The 22,102-nt window shown below is 39.6% G+C and overlaps 1 protein-coding gene across 2 annotated transcripts in view; it reads right to left on the reverse strand.

Moving 5' to 3' along the window:
• The window catches only part of Colgalt2 (collagen beta(1-O)galactosyltransferase 2), a 100,388-nt gene that overhangs the window by 41,421 nt on the left and 36,865 nt on the right, over positions 1-22,102 (reverse strand). The window contains exon 1 of one of the 2 annotated variants that reach the window (XM_005375049.2): positions 19,135-19,150. The exons of the other annotated variant lie outside the window; for it this stretch is intronic. The gene's annotated coding sequence lies outside the window, so the exon portion shown is untranslated. Of the gene's footprint in view, positions 1-19,134; positions 19,151-22,102 lie in introns of those variants that run through there. 2 annotated transcript variants of the gene reach the window in all.

Consider the following 22,102-nt stretch of genomic DNA (forward strand, 5'->3'; position numbering starts at 1 on the left):
AAACCTAATTCCATGCTGTATATGAAATTTGCACACATTCAACATTAATAAAACTTTAAAAAGGAAAGAAGGAAGGAAAAGAGTGAAAGAGGGAAACAGAAAAGAAAGAGCTATGGGAAGATAGCGGTCCCCAAGACCCTAAAAAGGAAGCAAAAGTGCTGAGATAGTATTGGGAATTCAGCTCCTCCTGGGTGGGAAGCTAGTAGGATTATCAGCAGCTGTGGCTCCTTGGAAGCAAGGGCCCGGATGAGAGGAACACAGAGAGATGCACGGTAGGGACTTCTTCCATAGATGGCAATGTCAGCAAGTAGGATTTTGTTACACCCAGTCCATAATGGCTTTTCTGCTCTTCTCACTTAGGCTTTTCTTCCAAAAGTAATTAAAATCTTTAAGGGGGAGAATGTTCAGGAATGTTGAAAAGAAAAAAAATGTTAAGCAAAGCAGTGAAATTTAGATAAAGAATAAAATTCTGCAAAACACCAAGTGACCTGCAACTATGTAGCTTATGTCACAGGTACAGAAAAGTGGGGACCAGAGGTACATAACTAATATCTGAAAATCTTACACTGCAAAATAAATGCATGGATTAAAACTAGCCTTATTAGAAATATTATTCAAAAATTGAGAGATGACAGCAATGGCCAACGTTAAACTACTTTCAAGTCTCCTCTTGAGACTGGATTAGAGCCAGCTCCTCCCTTCACAAGTTCTAAAGGGGAGACAGACCTATGGGCCTCCTGGGAACCCATTACCTGGAGAGGAAGAGAAGTGGCTTGTGGAGCGGGTGGCATTGCAGGACACCAGGTGAGCATCTTAGCACAAACACAGGGTAGTAAGGAGCCCTGGGCAACTGAAGGAGGTGGGAAAGTGCCCAGAAAGCAATGTGGAAGCGTGTCATTGTGCCAAGAAGTGCAGCGTGTCTGCCAGCATCTCGCCCCGGAGACATACGGCCACATGTTACAAATGCCCAGCACAACAGGAGTCCACAGAAGCACTGTGAGCATCAAGCCTCAGGTCTCAGGAAATGAAGCACAAAGAGAGCAATTCCTGAACTTCGGCACTAGCTCCAGGGCACATCATTCTTTACTCAAAATATTATGAGTAGGGGTAAATTAAAAAAAGAACTCTTTTTTTCTTTTCTTTTCTTTTCTTTTTTTTTTTTTCTTTTGTCTTTTTGAGACAGGGTCTCGCTATGCAGTTCAGGCTGGCCTTGAGCTCACATTATAGCCCAGGCTGGTCTTGAACTAGCAATGATCCTCCTGCCTCAGCCTCCTGAGTGCTGGGATTACAGGCGTGCGCCACCATGCCCAGCCCAAATCTTGAATACAATGTTAGCCAAAGGTTATTAACATTCTAAATCATTTCTAAATTATTTATAAATAGCCTAAGAAAATTTCTTTTCATTGGCTGTGCATTACATAGGACTTAAATTTTCTTTGCTCTCCCTAGGCCTAGATACATTCCTAATCCTTTTGCAAAAGTTGGTCTTATTGTAAGAAATATATTTTCCTGGTGTACAAATTACATAAATTCCAAAACCCTGCCTGATGACATCCTCAAAGATTAGCTGCTTGGAATCTGTAGAGATAACATTTGTCTAATTAAAAATAGAAAACCAGATTTAAAATACTCCTATTCAAGTTAGAAAACTTCCTATCCATTTACTTCCCTGAATTGTTAAGATTTCTCTTTGTTCTCGGGCTTCCTCTGAAATGAATAAATGCTCCAGCTGCAGTTGGAGGGAGATTGTCTCTGCTGTCTTTGATGTCCTACACTGTGTCCCAGAGGAAGAAAAGCAGGGCTGGGCCACCCCAGCCCACAGAGAAAGCCCTGCACCCACACTGACAACCCTTCAACTCCTCCTGGCAATGGGTAAATATGCAGAAATCTGGGCAGACACTTCTAACTTCTGCCTTTTAATCCCTCTGACAAAAATGAGTTTCCGTTTGAATATGTAATAAGGTATGCATGCAGGCTCTGACTGCTCAGAAGGCTGCAGAGAGCGACCCCAAAGACCCAGATGCAGGCTCCCCAGAAGAGACACGGGGTGTGTGTTAACAGTTCTATTTTCAGAGCCCTGCAGAACGAGGCAAGTGAGGTGTTTGTGTGACTACAAGACTGCACAAGCATCCGGACATAGGAAACTCCATGGCTGAGTTGGATTTTTCTATCAAGCTAGGAAGCTGAGTACCCCTAATGTGGGAACACCCTTAGGAGGAGCTGAGGCATCCTGACTCCTCGCTGTACCTGGGAGCTCCAGGAAAACTATTCAGTATTTCCCTCAGATCGCCCAAGCAGAGTAGATTTCTACTGAGCTCCTCTCTCTCTTTTCCTTGGGTCTTTCTGACTCGAGACAGAAAGCAAAGACAACTCAGCCATTGAGCTGTATTCAATTTTCTCCAAAGATTTCCCTTTACCTCTAAAGAGCACCAGGTCTCTCCAGCACAGAGAGGAGGAGCTGTGGCCTTGATATGGCTTCAGGGCTCCTGGTCGGTCTCCTGTCTGTCCATCAGTCCCTGCTTGCCTTCTGTGGGGTTGCAACTTGAAACGGAAGAGCTGGTTGAGACAGGTGCAGCATCCATGTGGCCTCAGAGGGCAGTGTAGGCCATCACTTCCCCTAATGCTGCCCACCTGCTCCCTCCCTGCTTCTAGTTTTGGTTTTCCCTTCTTCCTCTTCTCCAACGATACAAGTGGGCAAAAGCCCATGAGCCTCAGCTTCAAAATCCTATTAGAACAAAAGTGAACACACACTAGATATGTAGGAATATCCCTGATTGATGAAGTTCCTAGGCTAACAGGTACATTGTCAGTGTTAGATAATGTGGAAGAGAACACAGAGAGAAGACAGTAAAGAAGCATGTGTGCAAGACGATACAGCTTTCCTGACGACTGAGGGCTAAAAATATTTTTTTATCTGGCAGTGTCTAAAACAATGACATTTCTCCTTGTTCCAGAAACGCAGTTTTCATTCCTCAGTCTTGGCTTTTAAAACTGATACCAATTTGAAATAATTAGAACTGACTCGTTTATTTTTACTACAAGTCCTACTGCAGGTGTTAGGGCTAAACACATACTGGTAACTGTGAAGCTGCCGGAACCATATTAAAGATGCAGGCTGGATTTCTTAGCATATGGAACATGGGTACTGAGGACATGGTACTCCTGACCTCTTCCATTTGCAGTGAGCCTCAGAGATTGTTCTTGGCTTCCCTGTTGCCCCAGGAAGTCTAGACCTCTGGGATTAGAACAACAGCACTGCAGTTGATGGGGCAGGAAGATGGCAACAGCAGGTAGCAGCTGGTCTTTGCTGCCTAAGAATGTGCAAAAGTCACATGTCAGAGGCTCAAGGCAATTGTGATAGAATGGACAACAAAGTGAGTCACCACCTGGACAGTTCCCACCATGACTAGCGAGTTGGCAAGAGTAAAGTTTCCAGCTGGAGACTGCAAACACCGAACTACCGTCTTAAGTGTTTCTTGTTTTCATCCAGCTGGGAAGACTCACTGAGGTAGAAAATAAAGATCTCCACCTAAAAATAAAATTCCACTTGTGGATGCGGCTAGTGAAATTCATTTTCAAGAAAGGTCATGAAATCAAGTCCCACCATCTCTGTGTCTGAGCTCAGGAAATACCTCTTCCGCAGCAAGTCTCACAGGGAGAGACGCACACAACCGTTGGGCAACACATGCTGATTGATTCCTGCTGTCTGGTTACTAGGTAGGCTTCTAAAGACCTAGAACCCACCTGCTGGGTAGAAATTAGATACGGACATGCTTAGGATACAAATATGGATTAAGAGCTTGGGATTTCTTTTATCAATTAGTTCCAATTTTTCATAACTAAAAAAATCAGAAAAACCTATTAGTTGTTAGACTAAAAAAAATCAATGTTTGTCCCCTTCCCATATCTTTTCTCAGTATGCCCCTTTGATTCCAAAAAAAAAATCAAAGACACAACACATTTGAAGCCTTGGTCAAGTGTGTGCACAAAGCAGTATTTCATTCTGAATATCCATGCCACCAACTAATCAACTACATTCCCAAAGGACAGGAATATTTCCTAGTGATAAAATTTGCTGTTTGACCAGCTGCCTGGCAATTCTTAACCCCAAAACCATTTTATGAAAATTGAGATAGACTTAAACATATTTCAAGTAGCCATTTTGTGATGCTTTTGATTCTGAGCTATATCTTGCGTCTCATCACGTTAAGAACACCTCAGTGTTCCTGTCTTGCCCTATGACTAGCTGAGTTATGCACTATTTTCATTCCACCAATTTTGGACTTTTGGGCTGGGGATTTAGCTCAGCGGCAAAGCACCTGGCTGGCAAGTGCAAGGTCGTGAGTTCGATTCCAGGTACCAAGAAAAAAAAAATCTCAAGTCCAATTTCGGACTTTTCCTTCAGGCCTTCTGACCTCCTGGCCCAGCTTCACTGTCACATTTATACAGTAGAGAGTGGATGCCCAAGAAGAGCTTGTCAGGCTGGAAGGAGCCCTCTGCCTTGTCAAAGGCATTAATCAACACGATCAGTATGATCATCTCATAATGAAAGTACAGAAATGCTCCAGTGGGAAACAAAACAAGAAAAATGGGAAGACTCACCAGTTCCCTATAAGCTTTGCTTGGGTTTCCTTTAGTGTAATTTCCCTTAGAGTCCAAACCCTCAGAACCCTATGAAGACATCACTGGTCGTGCCTGACGCAAGACAACTGTTTCTCATTTAAGGGACAAAAGAAAAGAAAAATATTTTCTTTTCTTTTGTCCCTTGTGTATTCATCTTCCCACCCGTTTTCACCCACTCTTTGTTCTTCTTTTCTCCTCATTGCTGGATTTTCCTACTCCGTTAAATTCCTTGTTGTGTAGATGTGCCCCAAAGACATGGAGTTACTCATGAAATGTTCCTCCCTGGTCAAAAATAGAAATACTGTACTAAAAAGAAGCCACAGTGGAATCCAATCCAAGAACTCTTTCTCCAGGAGTCCTGAACCTCCCTATGCCTCCTGAACATCCGAGGCTAGGTGGACACCTATGTCTGCAATTATAGATCCATACCTCCAGCATTGCACTTGCTCGTGTGCTATAATTGTCTGGATCTGTTTCTTTCTCTATCACTAGGTTCTTTCCTGAGGACAAAGACAGTCCCAGGAACCAGCAGAGTTTACTGTATGAATGAGGTACCAATTATGGGTTGGATGAGTGAATGAATGAACAAGTTGAGGGCAAGTCTTCCCTACTCAAACCAAATGACTGAAAAGGCTGAGCACAGATAACAGAACAGAATGAAGTGGACAGTGCAGGTGCTAAATGGGAGAAAAGGACCACTCAGAAGAGGGACTTGCAGGTGCCGTCTGGGAGTGTGTGCCCAGAAATGCTAGCTTTTCCAATTGCATCCAGAGAAGCCAGCTAACCAAGTTTTCCAGATCAAATTCTGTTTATCACCTGCAACAACTTTTCAGCTTAAATGCCATGAAAATACTCCAGCCCGGCAGGGACTCTCCGGAAACCATGACCTCCCACCAAAAAAAAAAGACTTCATTATTTCAACCTCTAGTAGCCAAGGTCAATCCGTCTACACATGCTCACAGCATATAGCTCGGTAATTAAATATTTCAAATATATCTGGGAGGATAGTAAAAATATCACTTCTCTGCTTTCATAAACACAGAAGGCATCTCAGTGAAAAAGGGAAGACAGATGCGTATATGTAGAGCAAGGTCTATATAATTCTCTGAACCAGTCTGATACCGAAAGAGTTGGAAAAAATAAACGTAGGTACTACGGAGTGAGGGTAAGCATATAGCTCCTGCAAACACCATGTTTACCTGCTCTCACTGCATAGTAACTAGGATACGATTACTGCTGCACAAAATTTTTAATACAGCTTTACTGAGATATAATTCACACACCTAATTTCACCTTCTCCAAGATGCCATTCAGTGGTTTTTAGCACATTCACCACTATCTAATGCCAAAATCCCTTCACCACCTCAAAAAGAAACCCTGCACCTGTCAGCAGCCACTTATTGTCCATCTCTCTAGCCCCCAGTACCCATAATGCTACTTTGGGTCTCTGGATTTGCCTGATCGGGATGTTTGATATAAACGGAGCCATGCACCTGTGGCCTTTTGTGCATGATTTCTTTTATTTTGATTTGATTTTCAAGGTTCACTCATGTTGTAATAAGTATCAGTACTTCATTTTTTTTATGGATAGACCACATTTGGTTTATCCTTGCATCAGTTAATGGACATTTGGATGCTTTCATTTCTCAGCGGTTAAAACTAATGCTGTTCTAGGCATTCAGATACATACTTTTGTATAGATGTATTTTTCACTTCCTTTTAGTATTGCTGCCCCAAAATTAAATGTTACAGAAAAAGAAGGAAATTTATTTTATTGCCGCTTACAGAAAACCTACTACATTCCAGGGGCTAAGCTGGACATTTTATGTATGTAATTCTAATTCTTATAATAATTCTCAAGTAGACATTATGATCCCCATTTTACAGATAAGGAATCTGAGGTTTAGATTCTCCCAAATATGGCTCTTCAAATATGGATGGGAGGACAGCTTGCTCTCTTTTCTCTTGTATTTCACCCCGATATATACTTTTTTTATTTCTGAAATTCTGTTTTCTGTCCTAATGCAACAGAGAAAGATCCTTTACTCTGCTTCGTGAATCTCCTGGTTGTGTATTACACGAAGAGGTGCAGGGACTCAGGAATTCGAGGGCAGTTATAAGTACTCAGAAGTGTCAGGCCCCAGTACGGGAGCTGGGTGGAGAGGCTAGAACAGGACATGATGATTAAACCTTGAGGACAAGCCAGCACTGCCTCATGGGGAGGCGGGGTAAAAGTCACCGATGTAAACAGTCAGCCCTAGGACTTGGCAGGGCAATGCTATAGCCAAACACGGAACCTGTGAAACATGAGGTCATGGTGAATCTGAGCCAGCGTGACCACAGAGAAAGCCACAGCTCAAGGGTGAGGCTTGCCAAGTGAAGTAATCCTACTGGAGGGTCTCACCACCAGAAGCTACTCTGTTAAGTTACAGTGATAGTACAGAGGCAAAGTGGTCCCTTAGAGCAAGGATCAGAGAAAGCTCTGCTCAAACGTTTGTTTAACTTGTTGTGAAACAACTGCAGTTAAAAATGACAGTAAATATTTTAGTTATCTATTGATCTCGAGATACTTGACTCTAAAATTTAATATACCACATACTTAATCAAATAAAAACTATGAAGTCTGGGGATGTGACTGTTTCAGGAACTAGCTCTATAATCTCAATGAATTTAATTCAACTGTCTACACCTTGTTTTTCCATCTGCAAAATGGGGTAATAACATTGATTACAAATACCTAGCTCAGTGGATTATCAAGTGAGGGAAGCTTCAAAAACATGTTCTTTGAAAGTTGAGTTTTCTCTGACCACACGTGTGTGCGCACGCACACACACACACACACACGCACAAATAAGAAATTAGGCAGCCTGTTAAGAAGACTTTTAATTTTTTTTTTTTTTTTGGTTTTTCTCTGGTACCGGGAACCGAACTCACGACCTTGCGCTTGCCATGCAGGCGCTTTGCCGCTGAGCTAAATCCCCAGGCCCAAGAAGACTTTTAAGACAAACACAAAGAAAGTTCAACACATGTATTTAACGTGAACAAACCAGAATTGTTATAGTCTACTACCACTTATAAGGAATAAAAAGTATGCATGCTCACTTCAACACAGAAAAAATGAAAGGCTAGTATGGTAAAGATTGCTAAGTATCTCATTATTGATTCTCTTCTTCCTAGTGGTGGCATTTTTACTTGAGTTTATGACCAGTCAGCTCAAACGTTTGTTTAACTTGTTGTGAAACAACTGCAGTTAAAAATGACAGTAAATATTTTAGTTATCTATTGCCTGCCTGTTCTGTGCATTGCTCCATCCCAGGCATCAGGTGTGCTCAACAAATACTTATTGAATGGTTGGTTCCTTTCTCATTTATCTGTTAACTTAATGAGGATTGTAAGGGTATCTGTACAGTTCTCCGTGTCTGTACCGAATACATGCAGACTTCTGGCCATTCTTCCCTGAACAAGTCTAGTACAACAACTATTTGCATAGCATTTACATGGTCTTACACATTATAAATAATCTAAAGATGATTTAAAATACATGCGAAGATATACATATGCTATGTGCACATAACACTACACATTTTACTGAAGGAACTGGAGCATCTACAGATTTCAGTATATGCAAGCATTCTGGAGTGAATACCCTGCAGACACCAAAAGAACGACTGTATCCCATTTTCAATTACAGGTCCAGCTGTCACATAGGTCAATTTTTTTTAGAGAGGTGTGATTTCTAACTTTCTGACTGATTTTTTTTTTCCATTTTTGTACTTCCCAGAATATGTATCCAAAACTTTCATTCCAAAACTGTGACTGGTCTCCCATCCAAGTACTAACCAGGCCCAATTCTGCTTAGCTTCCGAGATCAGACGAGATCAGGCGGGTTCAGGGTGGTATGGCCGTAGACAAAAAACTCTGCCTGTTACATGATAAACATTTAAAGGAAATATGATGACCATATTTACCAAAGAGCCCACCCAAACTTAGAGCAGCAAATCTATAATAGAGCTCTGTATAAAGCATTTTACTTTTTTATAAACCACCAAACTTACTCGTGCTACAGTACTTGTTTCCCCACTGAAAAAACTGGGTCAGAAATATACACAAACAGAGAAAGCATCTGATTTGAAAATTGAATTCAAGGCTGTTTTCCCATAGAGTCACCCAAAATGAGAACTTGGCTCCTGTTGACCAAAAATATCAGTCTAGTCCATCACTGTTACCCAATACCTGCTATTTTGGTTCCAGTAACAACACACGAAGCTAGTTCGGGAGGGAGAGGAAAATGTTTGCCTTCAATGTACCTGCTTTGGAAAGTTTGCAGTCTGGTTTTCCTATTTCATTTCATCTGTGGTTTCTTTACATGGAGGATCAGACTACTGTTGGCTGGTATTCAACACATTTTCTTATTCTATACACACATTCACAAGCAAAATGAAGAGTACCTCAAAATATTTTTCAGACGTTTCAAGTTATTTTGCTCATAGTTGTGTCAAAGAAACAGGAGGCTATTTGGGTAGTATTTTTTTCCATCTCTATTATGGAAAACTGGAGTCAGAGGGAAGGGACACCATGTATGCCTAATATTTCCAGGGTCCATGTGGCTTTGTAACATGCTACTGGGGAGAGGATATGTACAAAGTCCATAGACGCCCCCTACTATCTGTAGTACTCACTACCCTTCTGCAGACAAGGAAGACATAACAGTAGCTTCCTATGGGCGAGGCAGGAAACTGGAATTCTTATAAGATCTCACTTCATCATCCCAACAACCCTACAATGTAGTATTCTTGTTATCCCCATTATACAAAAGAGGAAAATCAGCTGCATAGTAGTCCTAAGTCTCAGAGGTACTAAGAATTAGAACCAGATTTGTATCAGATAGCTAGACTCAGATAAAGACGACCCCACCTACCAGAACTTTAACTTTGAAATTGTACTTTGCAGTGAAGTTTAAAACACAAAGAAACATTTTAAAGATATAGGGATCAAAGCATAATTTTGTCTTTAGAGTGCTAGGTGTATCAGCAGGTTTTATGTGGTTAGTAATACCACTCCTGCAGCTGGGAATTTAGGTTATGTTAGAGATCCCATAGGTCACTGGCCATCTACATGCCTTAGAAACAAACATACTCAACCAAATATCTACAATTTTGAATAAAATCTTGAAGAGTTAGTGCATTTAACAATAACTGGTTGTTTTTTTAAATGTTTTTCAAAAATGTCCATTAAACTTGGTTATTTCCTCTCTAACAAGTAAGCTTGAGAATCTCTGCCCTTCTCCTATAAATGGACAAATGGGGGGTAAGGACGGGTGAGACACTATCTTTTAAAAAGCCTGATCCAGATCTCTTCAGGTGACTTTGGTAGGACAAGGAAGCTGGGTCCTAGACTGCCAAAGGATTGAGGCCTTCCCCAACCTCCCCACAAGGGCCAATCCCCAGGTTATGTTTCCAATACCATATACCTCTTCTTTCCAGCACTTATCAGAGTTGCAGTTCTACATTTCATTCTATGGGACTGAATATTTTATTTCAATCCTTCTGGTCTATAAGCTCCAAGAGGACAGGGATATGTTTGTCTTTGCTCATCCTCATACGCTGAAGCCCAGGATGACGCCTGGCACCAGCACTGTTAAAAGAAAACACACAATCAGATAAGGATGGTGAAATATTGTTTGATAGCTTCCCTTTTGTTTCTTAATCCATATCTGGAAGATTGACCCTGGACATAGGCTAGGGTCAGATGCTCTTTTGCACTAAAATGTTGAAAGGCCCTGGAGAGCCCAATAACCTAACTAGGAGGAAATGGAAATTTGATCAGCTGCTTTGAACGCAGCACCCAGGAGACATTAAGCCAATGCAGAGTTCAAAGAAATGTAATTGTAACTGGTGGTAAATACGTTGGCAGGTGAGTCATTCTTCTTCCTGGCTTTCAATTGGGTGTGTCTTGAACAGAATTAGAAATCCAGCAAGAGGACTTGGCATTCATCTTAAAAACAGTCCAGCTCCAGCCAATGCAGGGAGAAGGCAGCAACTTCTCTTTACTGCTCACAAGAGGGCCCAGTGGCTTCCCCAGGATCAGGTAGGCCAAAAGTGGCTCTGACTGCTCTCCTTTCCCCAGCCCAGGTAGGTGTCAGCCTTGAGCTGCCGCCATGTTCTTCTGGAGGCACCATGAAAAGAATGCCAACATTGTCCAATATTCAAAGTCTACTCCTGTGTAATTTCCCAACTAACTTTTCAATCGCCTTTGTAAATTATCTCACAATATAACACTGGTGAAATTCTTACTTTTATTCCCACACATTGATGTTTAGAAGAGGAATTAGGTATTACCAGAGCCAGTTCTGAGCTCACTGACTCAAGCTTTGTTGGCAAAGAATCCAAAAGGGCCAAAAATTTCCATCATGACCCTAACTTATATGAGGACATCACAGAAGCCCGTTGGTACATTGTAGCACTCAAGAGGAGGATTTGTTAAAATGAAACCACATGCATTTCTCATTTAATTCTTACAAAGCCTGGGAAATAGGCACCCTTCCCATTTTATAAATAAGAAAACAGTTAATAGTCACAAAGCTTGACAGATTGAGCACCCCTAATCTGGAAATCCAAAATACCCCAAATCTGAAACTTTTTGAACATTTTGGCATTTTGAATTTTGGGTCAGGGATGCTCAACTGATGAAATCTATGTGAATATGTCAAAATGGGAAAACTCTAAAATCTGAAAACTTCTGATCAGGGACACTGTAAGTGGGAAACACAGGATTAAAACCTAACTAACCAGTATATTAAAGGTGAATTTTCAAAAGTAATGAAGGAAGACATTTCCTTGTGATAAAGGCTCAAAGTCAATAATAAGAAAATTCCTGGCATGAAATCAAGGATCTTATATTTACTCAGTTTTTTTTTTTTAAATATAAAGTATCTATAGATAGATTCCATTCTATGTAGGGGGCTGTGTGGCAAGGTGACATCTGAAATCTTTCATCTGTTTAATTTTGGCTAAGTTACCTCATGTTTTTAAGGCTTATTTTCTTCATTTGTTTTTAACTGACACACTAACTGCACCTGTCTATGGAGTACAGTGTGACACACGTACATAGAGTAATGAATCTCAGCAGGGTACTCCCCATATCCATCCCCTCAAATGCTTACTACTCCATTGTACTGGGACCATTCAAAGTCCTCTCTGGGAGCTGTTTTGAAATATACAATGAATGTTATCAGTCATGGTTATCCTGTGCTAGAGGCCATTAGAAGTTATTTCTCCTATCCAACTGCAACCCTGTACCCATTAACCACCATCTTTTCATCACCCTTTCCTCTGCCCTCTTCATTTATATTCTTTCAGTTGCACTTTTCCCTATTCTCCTTATGAATCTTACATTTTTCTTTTAAAAATCTTACATTTTTCTTTGATTATTTTCCTCCTAACATTTTACTCTTATTGGTCTTCACTCTTTAATGCCAACGACAACATGCACATACTTAAAGTTTTTCAGATTCATTGTGTTGTTCTTTCAATTCTTCCATCTGAGTTATCTGATCACACAAATCTTATATTTCTTTTATTTTAAATGTCACCATGTTCTTCTTCAGCTGTATCCTAGCTAGTTTGACCTTCAATGCCTAATAACTCATGCTCGTGAGAGACAGATTGTAAGTGATGGGAAATTAACCTCTCTGCTCTGGATTGCAACAGCCTTAATACAATTAGCACAGACCCTGCACACGGAGGAGTGACACAGGCTCTCCCTTGCCCTTCTTACCTTTGATAAACCCTCGGGAAAGTGCCCTGCTCTGTGCCCTGTGCCTGTTCCCTTCAGGTGACAAAAATCTATAGGAAGAAGGAGGAAGCTGTCGTTGGTAGCATTTATCAGCCACTAGAAACTGATAAGTTTATGTAATGATAGATGATTTAAAAGTGTAGACAATGAACTGGCTTTTGATTTAAAAAACCTTTATTCAGTGCTCAACAAAGAAACCCCAGTGTCAGACTGATGAGCAAAGTAGAAAGAAAAGTCTGTAAAGATGCAACAAGGAGACTTCCCTCTGAAAGGAAGGACATCTTCTGCCAGATTATCCCCACAGACAAAAATTAACATTTTGACATTCTTACAGGCTCCATGAATTCTCCACCTTTTAGCAAAGGCCTGTTTGCCTGGAGTGGAGGACCTGTCAGCTGGCAGGCAGAGCACCACTGCCTTCTCTAAACACCGGCGATGGTGCTGAGGAGACTGTGATCCTCTCAACTGAGAAGTATGAGTTGGCAGAAAATGAACATTTGCACATGCAGCAGGCACCTGAGAGAAGATGACCTTTCATAAACAGTGTGAGTATATACACAGAGGACAGGGCCATCCAGGCAATCAAAATATTAACTCTTTAGACTTTCTTACATTCTTGAGCTTTCTCCTTGAAAGAATTTCAGTAGTACAGTGCCTGAGTCAAGAAGAGGTACCAGACATATCCCATGATTAAGTGAATGAACCAGAGAATAAATGAATCACCAAATTCATGGCATGGAGCAATATCAAGCAGCCTTTCTAGAACAAGAGGCTTGCATGAAATTTCAAGCAAATAAATTTGCCACTCAAATTTATTTTTTGTAGAATAAAACTAACTTTTGCTTAATAGAAGTGCTATGAAAATAAACATAAAATAAAAAGACTCGTTGGATAGTATTCTATATAAGATGTTATAAATTGTTATGCTTCTAATTGTAAGACTGTATACATGTTTAAGGGATGATGCATGTTTAAGGAATGCATGTGCAAGTATACAAATATCTAAGAAGTACATATTTTTGAAGTCCCCTGTGCACCTTCTCTAGTTTTTGCTCTTCCTTCTTGGCCAATAATCTTTATTTTGAAACTTTGATTGTTAATTCTCTTGCTTTTCTTTATAGATTCACCATGTATTCCCATAACCTTGAACAAAATACACTTTAGTTTAAACTGTTACCAAACTTTACATAATACTTACACTACATGTTTTTCTGTGACTTTAACACTGACGCTGAAGTTCACAGGTGCTGCTGCTACTTGCAGCTACGGTCAGTTTATTGCCAGTGCTATCATATTGCTAGGTATAGTGGTGCACCCCTGAAATCCCAGAACTCTGGGAGGCTGAGACAAGAGGATCGCAAGTTGTAGCTCTACTTGGGAAAATTAGTGAGATCCTGTCTCAAAAATTTAACAAAAATTGTTTTTAAGCCCGGGGGATGTAACTCAGTGTGAAGTATCTGGGTTCATTCCTCAGTACTGTCAGAAAAAATGTCTTGATAGTCATTCTATTATAGCATAATTTAGCAATCCATATAATTATCAACGGACATTTAGGCTGTTTCTAAGTCTTTGCTATTACAAGTAATGCTGCCATGAACTTTCTTGTATGTATCCCTGGATGTATGTGGACAATCATGTATTTATGAGTGGAATTTCTGGGTCATAGATCTGAGAATACTCAATCACACTAGAAAATGGCAAATTGTTTTCAAGGTAGTTGCACCAGTCCATAGTCCCAACAGCGGTGTAACTGAGTTCCTGCTTGTACAGCCCCAGCAATACTTGGTGTCGTTGGGCTTTAAAATTGCTGCCAGCCTAGCTGGTGAGAAATAATAATCTCATTGTGGTGTCTGCCTACCTCTCCTTTTTATCTATCAAGCAGTGAATATTTCACTTATGGCCATTTATGCTTCCTCTTTGTGACTATCTGTTGGTCTTTTCTGACTATTTTTCTATAAGGTTCTTTGAATTATGAATTCTTGCTTAGTTTCAACTCTATTCCTCTGTCAGTTGTAAAGACATTTTTCCATTTCATAGACTGCTTTTTCATACTTTTCATGGTATCTGTTGATAAACTTACCACCCCAGTTGTTTTGATTTAGGAATGACTTGGTATTTATACTTGGTATTTCAAATAAATCTTATAGTCATATTCTCAGGATCATGGAAAAATCATCTTGGGATTTTTATCAGAACTGTACTATACAAACCAGCCTGGAGAGAATATCTTCATTGAGCTGTCCTATCCATAAACACTTTTGTCTCCACATTCAGTTCAGTCTTTTCCAATGATTTTAATAGTTTGAGTTTTTAGAAAAGGTGCTATTTATTATTGCTAGCTTTGTTCTTATGTACCTTAAATTTATAGTTACTATTATAAATAACATCTTTTAGCTAGGCATAGTGGCACACACTTGTAGTCCCAGCTACTTGGGAGGCTGAGGCAGGAGGATTGCTTGCAGAGTTTGAGACCAGTCTGACAACAAAGCAAGATCCTCCCATCTCAAACCAAACAAACTAAACAAATAATATCTTTTAATAAGTGGATTTTTTACTTGATGATAAACAGAAACATAATTCACTTTTGTATGGAAATTTTGCTAAATTCTTCTATCAATTCTTGTAACTTATCTGCAAATTCTACTGGGTTTGCTATGCAATTGTACTATCGGTGAATAATGATTATTTTTTCCTTTCCAATCCTTAACCTTTCATTTCTTCTTTTGCTTATACTGTTGCACACAAGAAATCTAGAATACAGTAATGCAAAACAGAAGTGATAGTAATGGCACTCTTGTTTGTCACTTAACAGGGGCACGTTAGCACTTCTCTATCAAATATGGTGCTTACTATAGTCTCTTTGGTGTCTGATTTCTCTAATTTCATTTTGTGGGTAGCACTGGTTGGGCTGAGAAAGTTTTCTTGCTTTTCTAGTGTGCTAAGGGTTGTTCTGAGTGGTTACTAAAATTTATCAAGCATTTTTGCATCTATTGAGATGATCAAGTGGCTTTTCTCCATTAATTTGTTACCGTGACAAAATGCATTTATAGACTTCCTAATGCTGAACTAACTTTTCATTTTTCAGGTCAAACAAACTGAAACATCATGCACGGTCGCTCTGACATGGATTTAGTTTTTAATACTCTGCCTATGAATTTTGCACCTACGTGCATAGGTACTCAGCTTCTTTAATGGTTATAGGACATTCAGGGCTTTTCTCCATGAGTCAGACTGTTATACATTTTTCCTTAGGACTTTAAAAGTATGCCACCTATAAGTTTATACATTTACTAGCATAAATTTATTTATATTATCTTCATAATGAGTCACGTAATTACATGTTCTCTTTTATATCTTATATTGTTTATATGATCAATATTATCAGAATTGTGTTGATTTCAATTTTTTAAGATAATTGCATATTGGATTATTCATCCTCTTTAGTATTTTTAGTTTTTTTCTTTTGTACTGGAAATCGAATTCAGGACCTTGTGCTTGCCAGGCAGGTGCTTATGCCACTGAGCTATATCCCCGGCCCTTGTTTTTTTTTCTTTTCTTGACTTACTCAAATTGATTGAGATGTTTTCATCTCATTTTATTTTCCTCATCAGTAATTAATAATTATCAAAGAAATTAGAATGTATGTGTCTAACATGACCAAGTTTAAGTTTAATAAGATTTTATCTTTCCAAATCAATACAAGGACCTTAAAATGATTTTACTGCAGTCACCCTGTATCTTAAATGAAATATCATTATACCATATTTTAGTACTATCTTGATTTTTCAATTACTTAAATTAGACACTATTATCATTTTATAAAGTCAATAATCTACTCCACGTTTAACATCTTATTTACTATTACTTTTTGTATCATAAGCCTTTCTGGTGTCATTTTTCTTTTTCCTGAAATACATGCATTCAGGTGCTTCTTTGATAAATGCTGTGGTTTACATGTGTCCCTCCAAGTTCATGAGTTAGAAACTTGATTCCCCAACATGGAGGCATCGAAAGTTCAGCCCAGTGGAACGTGTTCAGGTCACCGGGTCATCTGTGTGAGCAGATGAATGCTGCTATGTGAGAAGTGGGTTTGTCATCGTGGGACTGGGCTCCTTATAAAAGGAGGTTTGGCTTTTTCTTGCTTGCTCATCATGTCTGTCTGTCTGCCTCTCTCTCCCTGCCCCCATCCCTTCTGCACTTCACGTCTTCCCTCCTACCCTCTCTTGCTCCCTCTCTTTGCTTTTGCCATGGGATGATGCCTTAAGAAGCCTCTTATCAGATGTCAGTAACTTGATCTTGTACTTTCTAGCCTCTGGAACCCGTGAGAGGTATTTCTGTTCATTATGAATTTCCTAGGCTTGGATACAAATGACCTCTGACTGATGATGATTTGCCTTAATTTTTTTGATGCTATGCATATGCATTACTCAAAAGTGATATGCATTCAGTAGAAACCTTACTTTGGATTTTGATCTCTTTCCAGGCTAGTGGTAAGATACACTCTCAAGATGCTGGGCAGCAGCCGTGACCCACAGCTCCTAGTCAGCCCCACAATCGCTACAGTAAACAACTGGTACTCTACAGTGCACTGTGCTACTAACCTTGATACTAAGTAGGTCAGGTGTGTAAATGCATTTTCCACTTAAGGTAAGTTCATCAGGGTGTAAATTGCGGAAAATCTGTATTTTTGTCATAGGAGCACAAAACAGACTAGGACAGTAAGTATCTAATGGTAGTGAGTTCTTTTCCATTTTTGTTTATCTGCAGTGTCTCCAGTTGACTTTCCTTGTTGAAAGGAAATTTTGCTAGGTATAGAAATCCAGGAAGACCTTTTATTTCAGCACTTCAATGATATCATTTTGTCTTTCGTTTTCACTCTAGAAAAGTCAATCGTACTGTATGTTATCCTTTTTTATTTCAGTAATCTGTCTTCTCTCTTTGCTGTTTTAAAAGTCTCTTACTTTTGAAAATACATGTTTTAAAATTTATAATATATTGGGTTTGGGGTTTCTTTTTATTTATTACAGTTGATTAAATGGAATCTGGATTTGAAGACTAGTAGTATTTACAGATTCTGGAAAATTCTCAGCCATATTCTATCTAAATATTGCCTCTTCCTTAATATCTTTAAAACTTACTTTTGAAATTCTAATAAGTACATTATTAAGTCTTCTCACTTTTTCCTCCATGTCTAAACCTCTCTGAAAGTTTCCATCTCTTTGACTTATACTGCAGTCAGGATCATTCTTCAGCTGTATTCTCTGGTTTATTAGTTTTGTCTTGCACTTCCTTACAGCATTATATTTTTTTCATTTCTAGACTGGTATGTAAAAGTGAATACATCCCTACTTCACTTTTACATATATATAATATTTTCCATAGCACTTTTATTACAATTCAATTTATATATTTACTAATTTATTTTTGCTTATCAACATATGAGTCTTTGTTTAAAGAAAGTCAGCTGAAATCACATACAAATACTTTGTGTCACTTATAACATCCCATGAAATGTTCCTGGCTTCTTGTCACCGAATCTCAAGGCTATTACAATATGTAGGTGAATTCAGAAGGCTAAACTCTCAGTTACAGTGAGGAATACTCCATAGTATAAGTGCAAGAATCTTAGGCTTTTCTGCCAGAAAATTTCGTTTCTTTATAAGGGTCTTCCAAGTTAAGCTTCCTAATGACAAACTTTAAAGCCACTAGCTGTGTTATCCCATGATCCTTTTTATCCTCCTCACCCAATTATGAAGACTATATTTTTCCTATTTCTTATTCCTGTACTACAAAAAGCAAACATTAGACAGCCAGGAGTGTAGGATGGGAGCGAGGCCAGTGGTCTGTGTGAGTCCACCCTAGGCTCCTTTCGGACTTCTCCCACAGGCTTTGCATCTAGAACACACAGTGTTTGAAGTCCTAGGTTTGTCAGCAAAAGGATCTATTCGGTTGAGAGTAGTCTGCTGTCAGGTGGTGGCCACTGCAGGCTCTGAGAGGAAACCTGGATTGGAGTCCAGGCCTGTAAATAAACTCACGGCCATCTGCATTCCTTGTCGTGACTCAGCTGTTCTTATGAAAGGATTCACTGTATGAGAAGGAGGAGGAAGAAGATCTGAAAGCAAAAACAGCAGAGGAAAGGAGAGGAAATTGTTAAGCCATTCAAGTCAGCGTGCAAAGCAGATGGGTCTAGGGTGTTGCTCCTTTGCAGTAGAAAAAAGAGAATTTTTCAGTGAAAGAATAGTTACAATTGGGAAAGTTACTTTTTGTACACAGTTCACACACACACCACAAAAGTAAAACAAGGCCAAATGACCTTACTGGAATCTTACAGAAAAGCAATCACATAGGAAGAGATAATGAGTTTATAATTTGCAGTCCTAGTCCAGATTGGGACAGTGAAAAGAGACCAATCTGAATTTGTACTCCCCACTTTCTATCTCCGGGAATGTGGGCAAATTTCTTTACATTTCTGAGCTTTAGTTTCCTTTCGTGCACTTTAGAGATGCCACATGTAGAGGAATAATATAGAAACTGCTGGTGGTCAACGGGTATCCACTGCCCTCCTCTTCCTTACAAGTAAGAACCATGATTTTATCTGGGTACATCACTACTCACATAAAAGCAGACACTCTCCTGAATCTTACACCTCTGTATATATACGTTAAGGCTAATAATATATAAGAAGTGTTGTACATGTTTTCTAGGAAGTCCTCTTACAGGCAGGGAAATGAGTGGGCTCTCTTCCTCCTTTATTCTAATTTGCTGCCTGGAACTTGGGAGAGATGGTGAGCTGCCATCCAGGACTAGGAAGACAAAAGATACAGCTAGAGAATGGAGAATTGGAAGAAGAATGGATTCCTAATGACATCATAGAACCAGCATATGGCCCTGGACTCTTTTTCTCCAAATTCTTTCATGAGGAAAAATAATTTCTCATGTATTTAACCAATTGCTTTTTTGAATTCTTTCTAAATCATGTTAAGCTAAAATAATCTTGATGTTGAGAATTAGGCTAAATAACTAACAAAATTTAAAAATGTTTTCAAATTACTTTTTGACCTAGAAATTCCATTTATGACTATCTCCTATGTAGGTATGTGCATCTATAGGTACAATGAAACATACTTATGATATTGTTCATAATATCAAAAGATTGGAAACTAACCAAACGTTCAATAGTAGGTGACTGGTTAAATAAACATGCTGTCAAACTGTCTATTATTAGGCAGCTGTTAAATGCATAGTACGAAATCATCTCCAAGTGGGGTAAATTTCCATTTGGTGGAAAAAGATTATATATTATATTTTCCAAATACAGCTGCAACAATATCTCCCATTTCCATGCTGTGACCTTGACATTCCTCCCAGGAATAGTTTAGGTCTTTTCCTCTTAAATCTGGGCAGCAGAAGTGAGACTTGGTGACTCCCAAGGCTAAGGCAGAGCAGGCAAGGCTACTTTCCTCTTGTTGACTGCAAGATTCATCACGCCTAGAGCCAGAAATCACAGAGTACGAGGTCACCACACTGGGAGGAAGCCAAGGAGAGATCCTGTCTCTTTCTACTGAGTCTGTCCATTCCAGGGCTAGACCTGGAAGTGAATGAACCCTTAAATGGTTCCAGCTTCCCAGGACTGCAGTTATTTGAGCTCAGGTTCCAGACATCATGGAGTAGAGAACTCACCCCTGCTATGCCTTTTATGAATTTCTGAATCACAGAATTGGTGATCATAGTAAAACTGTTTTACTTTTATCCAACTAAGTTTAGGGTGGTTTGTCACACAACAGCAGTGTGGTTTTAAACTACTTACTTTTTCCTTTATCCTCTTTCACACTGTTTCAATTTTTCTTTTACCATGTTCATGTGTTACCACATTTTTGAGAATATACAAAATGAGGACTGTCATAAGGAAGTTATGTGGCATCAGAGACAAGCAAGCCTCCGGCTCCTACCAGCAATATGGCACCAAAAGCATGAATTCCCATTAGGTACATATGCCAAAAAGTCCAAGAAGATGAAGATAATATTCCAGGATTTGTAGCTTTTAAATAAAGACAACATATTATTTATCTTAACAACTACAGCATTTCAACATGATGCAAAAAATTATTGACTAAAGAGAAAACTCCCAGCAGGTAGCTCAGGCCAAGGATCTAAAGCAGTACTATTTTAATCATAGATTAGTATGAGTGTTGAACATAACATTTACTCCACATCTTCCAAACAGCAAGACAGCCACAGCCTTCAAACCCCTGTACAGTCTAAGCAAATCTGTCTTTTGGCAATTAGGAGAGCAGCTCAGATTTAAAAGATTGTCAGTCACTCTTCCCTAGCCATTGCAGGAAAGCAGCACATGTCTGCCATTCACACAAGTATCCTGCTGTTCGGTAATGACAGGAAAAAAAAGAACAAACTTCTAACTATCTTTTTTGCAGAATTGTAAAGTTAATGGAGAAAATGTGGTGTAACCAGTAACTCAGGAAATTTGCTCCAAGTAATATCAGGAAATAGGAAGAGAAATAATAAAACAGAGTTGTTTATATCCTTAACTGTTCTACAAGAACCTTTTTAGATATTTTTAAATTTATCTTATTTAATTAACAAAACCCTTTTAGGAGGATTAAGGGTTGATACATTGCGTCAATTTGAGAATGGAGAGGTTTAGAAACTTAAAACTCAGTGACTCCGCAGGGGGCTAGGGGCCTCACTTTGTAAACATCCTGAGCTTGCGGAGGAGGAGCTCTTGGAGATGGTGTGGGTGTAAAGGACCCACCCTAAGACCCACCCTAGGACCAATGGCCAGCAAAACAATATAAGGAAGGAAAGAGGCTTGTTCTCTCTTTTGCCCTTGTTGCTTTTGCTGTCTTCTGCCTTGAACTGTTGCCCCTGTGCTATGCCACCCTGCCTTGGAGCCAGCTGATTACAGACTGAAACCTCCACAAACTGTGAGCTAAATAAACCTTTCCTCCTTAATTTTGGGTGTCAGGTATTTTGTCATAGCAATAAGAGAAAAGTAACCTAGGGAGAGGAGTTATAGCAAGAGGCAACCAGTTCCCTGTAAAAATCATGCAATACTTAAGATAGCACATAAAACATAGAATTTTCTACTTTCATTATTTCTCAGCCAGCAGAACAGATGGGTTACAAGTAGCCTGAGGGATACAATGGCCCTCTCTGAATAACAGAGACAATATGTGCTTTCTGGGAATTTTGTAGAAAAATTAAGGCAGCCTACTACATGATGATACAATCTCAGCGCAGTACAATAGAAAGCAGGTGGGAGTCGTGGCAAGTTCCCTCCTTCCCTCAGGGCATTGGTGGTTTGTTATGGATGTGACTCTGAACTGCATTAAAATTTTCTTCCTTGTGATAGTTAACTGTGGTGTCATCTAATTAGTTTAGCACATTTCTGGGAGCATCTAGACAAATGACTTACTGAAGAGGAAAGACTCACCCTGCGTGTGGGTGGCACCAGCAAAGAGGCTTGTAACCCCGGTGGAATAAAAAGGGAAAGAGAAGGGAAGCTCACTTCTTCCTCCTTCTTCAGAGGAGCTCCAGGCCTCACCTTCACCTTTGGACATCTCTCGCCAGGCTTCCAGCATAGACTCGTCCAACTCAGTCTCTTTGGCTTCCCATATACACTCCCATAGGACTCTGCAGTGAGCTCTGAGCCTTTGATTTTTGACTG

The sequence above is a fragment of the Chinchilla lanigera genome, unplaced genomic scaffold (genome assembly GCF_000276665.1).
Source record: "Chinchilla lanigera isolate Chin_1 unplaced genomic scaffold, ChiLan1.0 scaffold00005, whole genome shotgun sequence".
Lineage (NCBI taxonomy): Eukaryota > Metazoa > Chordata > Mammalia > Rodentia > Chinchillidae > Chinchilla > Chinchilla lanigera.